The sequence below is a fragment of the Hylobates moloch genome, unplaced genomic scaffold (genome assembly GCF_009828535.3).
Source record: "Hylobates moloch isolate HMO894 unplaced genomic scaffold, HMol_V3 SCAFFOLD_12, whole genome shotgun sequence".
Lineage (NCBI taxonomy): Eukaryota > Metazoa > Chordata > Mammalia > Primates > Hylobatidae > Hylobates > Hylobates moloch.
The window spans coordinates 73,636,411-73,645,969 of NW_026652287.1; the positions used below are offsets into that span (position 1 = coordinate 73,636,411).

Sequence of the window (9,559 nt, forward strand, 5' to 3'; positions counted from 1 at the left end):
AATGCATATGCTCAATAAGATGTGATTAAAACAATCGCACTTCACCTATGTGGACTTTCTCCCCCATACCCATAACCTCCATCTAATCAGGAAAAAAGAAAAAAAAATCAAATAAATGCTAATAGAGGGACATTCTACAAAATACTTGATGAGTAGTACTCCTCAATGCTGCCGGGGTCATCAAAAACAAAGAGAATTTAAGAAACAATTACAACCAAGAGGAGACTAAGGGAACATGACAATTAAATGTAATGTGATATCTTGGTTAGGATCTAGAAGCAGAAAAAAAAAATTAGGTGAAAACTAAGAAAATCTTAATGAAGTGTGAATTTTATCTAACAGTGCCTCACTATTGGCTCATCAATCCCAATGAATGTATGATACTAATGTAAAGTGCTATTAATAGGAAAAACTGGTTGAGGGATATATGGCAACTTTTAAAACTATCTTTGAATTTTCTCTAGAAGTCTAAAACTGTTCTAAAAATAAATATTCATGTATAAACCAACTCTATGTCAACTAACAATAAAAAATTGGAAAATATGAAAGAACAATACCATTTTTAATTATATCAAAGACTAATATTTTCCACGTGGCCTGTGTGAGTTCTCAAAGATACAGAACATTCTCCACAAATTTGTGTGTATCCTTACACAGAAGCCATACTAATTGTCTCTGTATCAATCCAACTTTAGTGTATGGTTACCAAATTGCATGATTTTATTATATTTCTTATGCCTGTAATATCTATGGTGATGTCTCTTCTTTAAGATTGTTCTTTTTTGCTATATAAGCATTTAAAACAATGTATTCCCTCTGCTTAAGCTATATTTTGCATTTTGATATGTAAGATAGATCAATATTTTTATCATTCAGTTTTTATTTTAAAAATCTGTAATTTTGTTTATAATTTTTCTTTAAGCCATGAATTATTTAGAATTGTTTTGTGAACATTTTAAGTATCTTACAAACTGATTTCTAATTTAATTGTATGTTTATCTGAGTAGTACTTTGGTTTCAATATTTAAAATATACGAAGTGTGTGTGTTTTCTGTCACAGTATATAGTCTGAGTGGTGAATATTCCATCTGTGCAAGAAAAATAACATGCACTCCGCTTTATTGAGGATAGTAATCTAATGTTAATTACATCCCTTTAGTTAATAGTTCAGGTTTCAACATTCTTACAGAGAGAGGGGTGTTGAAGTCTCAAACTATAATTTTGTCTGTGTATTTGTATTTGTCTGTGTTCATTTTCAATTCTGACAGTTTTTGCTTCACATATTTTTTTCAACTTTCATATCAACCCAGAGAGAGATGTTGACATTTCTATTTACAGTTGCAGATTTGTCTATTTCTCCTTTTATTTTAAACATATTGTTTAATGTGGGTTGATGTTCTCTTAGATGCACATGCATTTAACAATTATGTACTATTAATGAAGTATACATATTATTATCATTAAATATGTTTTTGTCTCTTAAAATATTCCTCATTCTAGGTTCTAGTTTGCCTTATAATAATATGGTAACTACAGGCCTCTAATAACTGTCGTTTTTATGATCTCTTACTATATCTTTCTAGTTTTAAACTATCTCTGTCTTGTGTAATTCCTGTAAAATAATATAATTGAATTTTGCTTTTAAAAATCAAACTGGACAATTTCTTCCTTTTAATTGGAGTGTTTAAACCATTTACTTGTAATGCAATGAGGATATGTCTATTATTTTATTTGCTCCATCTGTTCTTTGTTAGTTTTTATTTTTTCTGCTACCTCTGACTGAATCAAGAATTCTTATGGCTTAATTTTACTTCCACTCTTAGCTGTTAGCTATGCCTCTTAGTTTTGTATTTTTAGTGATTGCTGTAGAGTTTAAAGTAAGAATCTTTAGATTATCACAGTCTATATTTAAAGATACTATATCAATCAACAGTATTAGAACTTTGAAACTGTATACATTCCTTTGTGTAGTAAGTTTTAGTTTGACTTTTTTAAAAAATAAATACTATTATTATTTTTGCTTTAAAATTAAATGTAAGAAAGTTCTTTGGTTATATTTACTCATAAATTTATCATTTTTGAATTTTTTTATTATATCTTTATATATAACTTTATATCTAGTATAATTTTCCTTCAACCTGAAAAATTGACTTTAACATTTCTTGTTGCAAAAAAACTTCTGGTAATAAATTCTCTCGGCTTAGTTTTGTCTCAAAAATATTTTATTATATCTTAATTTTTAAAGGGTATTTTTTTGTGCATAATACTCTTTTTAAAAATTGTTGCTTATTTGCATTCTTTAAGTCAAGCTATTTTTTGTTACTTACTTGCGTTATTTCTGCTGAGAAAAAATGTAATTTTTAAAATTTTGTGTTTTCATATTTGTTTTTGCCTATTTTTGATTTTTATGTATTATTGGATTTTATAGATTTTATAATGATTTGTGTGGTGTGGTTTTCACTGTGCTTATCCTATTCAGGATTTGTTGAGAAAATTAGATCTGTGAGTTTGTAGTTATTAAATTTTTAAAATCTTTGGACATTATTTTCTCTTTTTTTTGGTTCTGCCCTCTTTATTTCTCATAAACCTATTATACATTAAATTGCCCTATAATGCTCCCTGTCAGTGATGTTTGATTTATTTTTATTTCAGGCTTTTCCTTCTGCTGCACTTCTGTTTAAATGATGTTTGTGGGTATAGCTTTAAATTTACTGAACACTTTTTTTGCTATATCTAATCTATTGTTAATCCCATCTCATTTTTTTTTCTTCTTCAGATAATGTATTTTTCAGCTCCAGAAATTGTATTTGGTTTGTTTTCAGTAGTTTCCTTTTTCTTTCTCGCTATATTTTTAATTTATGGAGTCTATTTATAGTATTTATAATAAGTGTTTAAGTTCTTTTCTGCACTTCCTGTGATGTCTGTCAGTTCTAAATCTATGTGTATTGATTTTTATCTTGGTTGTGAATCAAAATTTTCTGCTTCTCATGCATTAGGAATATAGATTTGATGCATTATAAATCTTATGCTTTTTAGTGTCTTAATATTGTGTTTTCTCAGTGAGTATTGAATTTTATCTTAACTCATGGTTAAACTAATCATGGAATAGCTTGATCCTTTTCAGTTGTTTTTAAGCTTGTTAAGGTTGGTCTAAGAAAGGTTTTACTCTGGAGCTTAGACTTTCCACTAGGGTGAGATATTTATGAGTTCTCTGAGTTTTCAACATCGTCTCTCTGCTTTGATTTTCAACAAAGAAATAATAAAATCAATGGAAAAAATTAATTTTCTCAAAAATGGTGCAGGAAAAAAATGAACCAACTCTTGATTCCATACATAAAAAGTTAATTCAAGACAGATAATAGGCTAAAAAATAAAAGTTAGACTTACAACAATTCTATAAAGAAGTATATTAGAATACATAAAGAATATCTTTATAAACTTAAGATAGGCAAAGTTGTCATAGATAAAATATCTAAAAAAGTTTTGATCATAAAAAAAGATTTGTACTTAATCAAAAGAAAAAAAATTGTCAAAAGATAGCATGAAGAAAATGAATAAGCAAACTTCAGTCTAGAATAATTTGCTGTACATATGTAACTAATATGTATAATATATGCTACATAAATATACATGTTTGTATTTCAAAGAACCCATGTGCAGAAGATATAAAGACCTAAATAAGCCAACAATAAAAAGGCAGACAATACAAAAAACACAATGGTCAAAAGACTTGAATGGACACTTTAAGAAATAAGACATATAGGTCAAAAAACACATGAAAAGCATTATTGATCAGAAGAAGAATGCAAATTAAAAACACCTTCTGATCCATTTTCTCACTCACTAGAATTACTAAAAAAGAATGACGAGTCTAACAATTATGCTGAGCATCTTATTATGGAATTATTGGCAATTTATGTATCTTCTTTGTTGGAGTATCTTTTCAATTATTTTGCCAAATATATGTGTTTCTATTTCTGGACTATTTGAGCAATTTATTGAGTTTTTCATCCTTAAGATAATTCCCCTGGGTTATGAATATTCCCATCTCTCTATTAGGGATGAATACAGCTGTGAGAATCTTCTAAGAAAGACTTGCAACTTTCTGAAATTTAGTTAATTATAAATGCTTTGCTTCAGTAACTCTCTTATGTGTTGAAAAGATATCTGATGGTTTAGCTTCCCTAGCTTGTTATCATTGTTAGTCTGGAAACATCTGTCTCTGGTGATTTTCTACATCCTCATCATAAGTGAAAGACTGAAACTGTGTTTTTGAATCTATAGTGAGTCTTGCAAAAGTGTATTATCAAAACAGAAGAGTAGCACAAAAAGCATATATAGAGCTTTTTTCCTATATTCTAAGATAGTATATCTTATATTGTAATACGTTTCCTATATTTAATAAAAGTTTTTATCTTTAAAGTAAAAACAAATGAAAACAATTAAAATACTACATTTATTACATATCTATACCTATATTTTAGAGATAAAATAATTTATAATTATTATCACGAGAAAGCAATGTATTTTCAAATTGTCATTGGTAAACTTCTGTTTGCAAATTCTAAATGTGCCTATGTTGTACATATAAGGCTCTTCACCCATAAGAAATGTGTGTGGGCACTACACTTACATTTGTCAGTCAAGAAAATATATGCTATTATTTGGATAATTTATTCAAAACTTTCATGTAGACATCACAGAGATCTAAAGAGAGGTTTTTGTAGCTACAGAGATATTACTAGCCTCAGGTCCATGCACTCCCCTCAACCAGAAAGAATTGTTTTAGAACAATAAAATCATTCATTGCTGTTTGTTTGCACAAGGCAAAGTCTCTAATAGTATTAATAATAATGATTTTAGAAATATGTTAAAAATAACACCAAAGAAGTCATGTTTAGATTTAAGAATTCAAATAACAATTTCAGATGATCATTGAGGCAATCCAATTGGGATGAGGGTAGAACTCTAAATACCTTTTCCCCTAAATTTAAATATCTAGTTATTTGAGTGTGATCATTTTTTAAAGAGGTTTTTAAAATACTTCAAATGAAACTCTTTCTGTGGAGGTGCTTTTGTAAAGTAGTGCAATTAAGTGGCTGATCACATAAGGAGGTACAGTCATGGGTTTACTAAATGACAAGAAATGTGTCAGCTGCTTCCTGCTTGAAATTTATGGCTTTATAGGAGTGATGAAGTGAATAATGCAAGATAACATAAATGGAATGGTTATTTAAAATATCACACCCTGTTGCTTAAAAAAAAAAAAAACCCTGCATATTCTGAGATGCTTTTTCTCTCTTAGTAATTGTTCTGTATGTGCAGGCTGTTTTCTGGAAAACAGTTTCTCAGAAATGTTTATTGAGAAAATTAATAAATAATGAATAAATTTATATTTTACACCCAAGTGATAAAATAATTTATTAATGTTTTAGACTAAACTATACTGAATTTTTCTAGGGCAAGAGTGAAGATAGCAACAGTAGATGTGGATATGTAAAGGTGATGGAGACGAAGGCAGTGACTGAAAGACTTATGAAAGATAAAGTGATAGCATCTTGAAAAATAGTAGAGGGAGCAAGATGGTAAAATAGAAGTTTCCACACATCATCCCCCATCACAAGGACACCCATTAAACAACTATCTACACAGGAAAAAAAAATAAAAATAAAAAAAAACCTTCATAAGAACCCAAAATCAGGTAAGCACGCATAGTACCTAGTTTTAACTTCGTATCATTTAAAGAGGCCTTGTAGAGATAGAAAAAACAGTCCTGAATTGCCAATATCACCTTTTCCACCCTTGGCAGCTGCTGCATGATGCAGAGAGTATCTCTGGGTTCTGGGGGAAGGAGAAGACAGCAAATTGTGAGACATTGAACTCAGTGGTGCCCTGTTAGAGAGTAAGGGAAAACAAGACCAAACTCAGCTGATGCCCGCACATGGAAGGAACATTTAAACCAGGCCTAGCCAGAGGCAAATCACCAATCCCAGTCATCCAAACTTAAGTTCTCGCAAACCTCACCATCAAGGGCTATGATAGTGCTCTGTGTCTCCAAATGAACTTGAAAGGCAGTCTAGGCCATAAGGACTGCAAATCTTAGGTACCTGAGTCCTAGTGCTGAACTAGACCCAGAGACAGTGAACTGGGGGACACGTGACACACTGAGATACCAGTTGGGGCAGGCAAGGGAGTGCTGGCAACTTTCATTCCCAAGGCCCTCAGCGTGGGGCTCCTTCCTTCAACTTGAGGAGAGGAGAGAAAGAATGGTGAGAATTTTGTATTGCACCTAGGATACTAGTTCAGCCACAACAGGATAGGGCACTGGTCAAATATGAGGCCACCATTCCAGGCCTGAGCTCCCAGATAAGTTTTCTAGACACACCCTGGGCCAGAAGGGAACATGCTGCCTTGAAGGAAAGGACCCAGACTTGGCAGCACTTATTACCTGCTCACTGAACAGCCCTTGGGCCCCAAAGAATCAATAGCAATACCCAGGTACTGTAAGGGCCTTGGGTGAGCCTAAGAAGTTTGCTAGGTTCAAGTACTAGCATAGCCATAGAGGGATAAAGAACTAAGCAGGCTCTTGGGGTCCTCAATTCCAGGACTTGAATCTTGGACAGCATTTCTGGACCTCCTGTGGGCCAGAGGAAAGCATACTATCCTGAAGGGTGAATCCCAGGCCAGACAACATTCTCCACAACCTGACTTTAGAGCCCTTGAGCCGTAAGGGAACTTCTGCAGTAGTCTTGCAATACTCCTCATGGCCTGCAGTGGGTGGTTGCGTGTGGCTATGAGGTGAAGCTCCTCTGCCTTTGGAAAGCAGAGGGAAGAGTGAGAAGGACTGTAACTTGCAGTTTCAGTGCCAGCTCAGCTGCAGTACAATATAACACCAGGTAGACTTCTAAAGTTTTGACTCTAGTCCCTTGACTACTGAATGGCACCTCTGTACCCACCCAGGGCCAGGGGCCCTTGCTGCCCTGAAAGGAAGGACATAGGTCTGGCTGGCCTTGCCACTAGCTGATTGTAAAGCCCCAGGGCCTAGACTAAACATAGGTAGTAAGCCTGGAAGTGGTTGCATCAGGCCTTGGATGAGACCCACTTCTCTGCTGGCTTCAGGTCTGATCAAGCACAGTCATAGTAGGGGTGGCCACAGTGGTGTTTGTGTCACTTCACCCCCAGCTTTACATGGCTCAGAACAGACACAGACTCTGGGAGAAAGTAAGAGAAGAAAACCTGAGTATCTGCTGAGAATTCTGCCAGATTTTGTCCAAGACCATTAAGGTAGTATCTCTATGAGTGTGCAAGAACTACAGCATTATTAGGTATTGGATGCCCTCTAAAACAAATGCAGCTTAGATCAAAACACCCGTTCATTCAAATGTCTGGAAAGCTTTCCCAAGAAGGATGGCCACAAATAAGCTCAGACAGTGAAGAATACAATAAATATCTAACTGTTCAATATCCAGACACTGAAGAACATCTGCTAGCATCAACACCATTCAGGAAAACATGACCTCAACAAATGAACTAAATAAAGAATCAAGGACCAAGCCTGGAGAAACAAAGATGTTTCAGCCAACTAATTCAAAACAGCTGTTTTGAGGAAACTCAAAGAAATTCAACATAACACAGAGAAGAATTTCAGAATTCTATCAGATAAATTTAACAAATAAATTGAAATAATTCAAAAGAAACAAGCAGAAATTCTGGAGCTGAAAAATGCAACTGGCATAGTAAAGAATGCATCAGAGTCCTTTAAGAGCAAAATTAAACAAGTGGAAGAAAGAATTAGTGAGCTTGAATACAGGCTATTTGAAAATATACAGTAAGAAGAGACAAAAGAAAACTGAATAAAAAACAATGAAGCATGCATATAGGATGTAGAAAATATCCTCAAAAGGGCAAATATAAGAGCCTTAAAAAGGAGGTAGAGAAAGAGATAAAGTTGGAATGCTTAGGCCGGGCGCAGTGGCTCACGCTTGTAATCCCAGCACTTTGGGAGGCCGAGGTGGGCGGATCACGAGGTCAGGAGATCAAGACCACGGTGAAACCCCGTCTCTACTAAAAATACACAAAAAAAATTAGCCGGGCGTGGTGGCGGGCACCTGTAGTCCCAGCTACTCGGAGTGAACCGGAGGGGTGCAGTGAGCTGCCACGATCCAATCTGGGCAACAGGGAGATCCTGTCTCAAAAAAAAAAAAAAAAAAAAGAAAAAAAAAGTTAGAATGCTTATTCAAAGAAAAAATGAAAAGATTTCCCAAACTTAAAGTTATCGATATCCAAGTACAAGAAGCTGATAAAACACTAAGCAGATTTAACTCAAAGAAGACTATCGCAAGGCATTCAATTTTTCCCAAAGTTTAATGATAAAGAAAGAATTCTAAAAGCAGGGAGAAAAAAACAAAACAAAACATACAGTGCAGCTCCCATACACCTGGCAGCAGACATTTTAGTGGAAACTTTACAGGCCAAGAAAAAGTGGCATGACATATTTAAAGCACTGGAGAAAAAACATACTTTAGAATAGTACATCTGGCAAAAATATCCTTCAAACATGAGGGGAAATAAAGATCTTCCGAGACAAACAGAAGCTGAGGGATTTCATCAACAACAGAACTGAGCTACAAGAAATGCTAAAGGGAGTACTTCAATTAGAAAGAAAATGACATTAATGAGTGATCACCTGAAGGTACAAAACTCACTGATAATAGTAAGTACACAGAAAAACACAAAACATTATAATATCAGAACTGTGGTGTGTAAACTACTCTTGTTATAAAAAGAAAGACTAAACAATAAACCAATCAAACAGCAACTACAACAACTTTTCAAAATATAGTCAGTACAATAAGATATACACAGAAACAACAGAAAGTTAAAAAACAGAGAGACTAAGTTAAGCAGTAGAGTTTTCATTATTAGGTGGTTTTTTTTTGCTTGTTTGTTTGTTTATGCAAACAGTGTTTAGTCATTTTCAGGTTAAAACAATTAGTTACAAGACAGTATTTGCAAGCCTCATAGTAACCTCAAACCAAAAAATCATGCAATGGAGGCACAAAAACAAAAAGCCAAAACCTAAATCATATCATCAGAGACAATCAACTTCGCTAGAGGAAGATAAGAAGGAAAACAAGAAGGAAGAGAAGACCACAACACAACCAGAAAACAAATAACAATATGGCAGAAGTAATTCCTTACTTATCAATAATAATATTGAATGTACATGGACTAAACTCTCCAATCAAAAGACATAAACACACTTCACCTGTATAGGCACACATAAACTGAAAATAAAGAGATGGAAAAAGATATTCTATGTCAATGGAAAACAAAAGAGAGCAGAAGTAGCTATACTTATATCAAAAAAATGTAGATTTCAAGACAAAAACTATAAGAAGAGATAAAAATGGTAACTGTATAATTATAAATGTGTCAGTTCAGCAAGGGATATAATAATTTTAAATATATATGTACCCAACACTGGAGCACCCAGATATATAAAGGAAATATTATTAGAGCTAAAGAGAGAAGTAGGTCTCAGTACAATAATAACTAG

At 33.5% G+C, this 9,559-nt stretch overlaps 1 non-coding gene across 1 annotated transcript; it reads right to left on the reverse strand.

The window, feature by feature from the left end:
- Positions 1–611: 611 nt before the first annotated feature.
- Positions 612–715, reverse strand: LOC116479756 (U6 spliceosomal RNA). The gene has a single exon (XR_004251069.1). It is a non-coding gene; the product is annotated as a U6 spliceosomal RNA (small nuclear RNA).
- Positions 716–9,559: the final 8,844 nt, after the last annotated feature.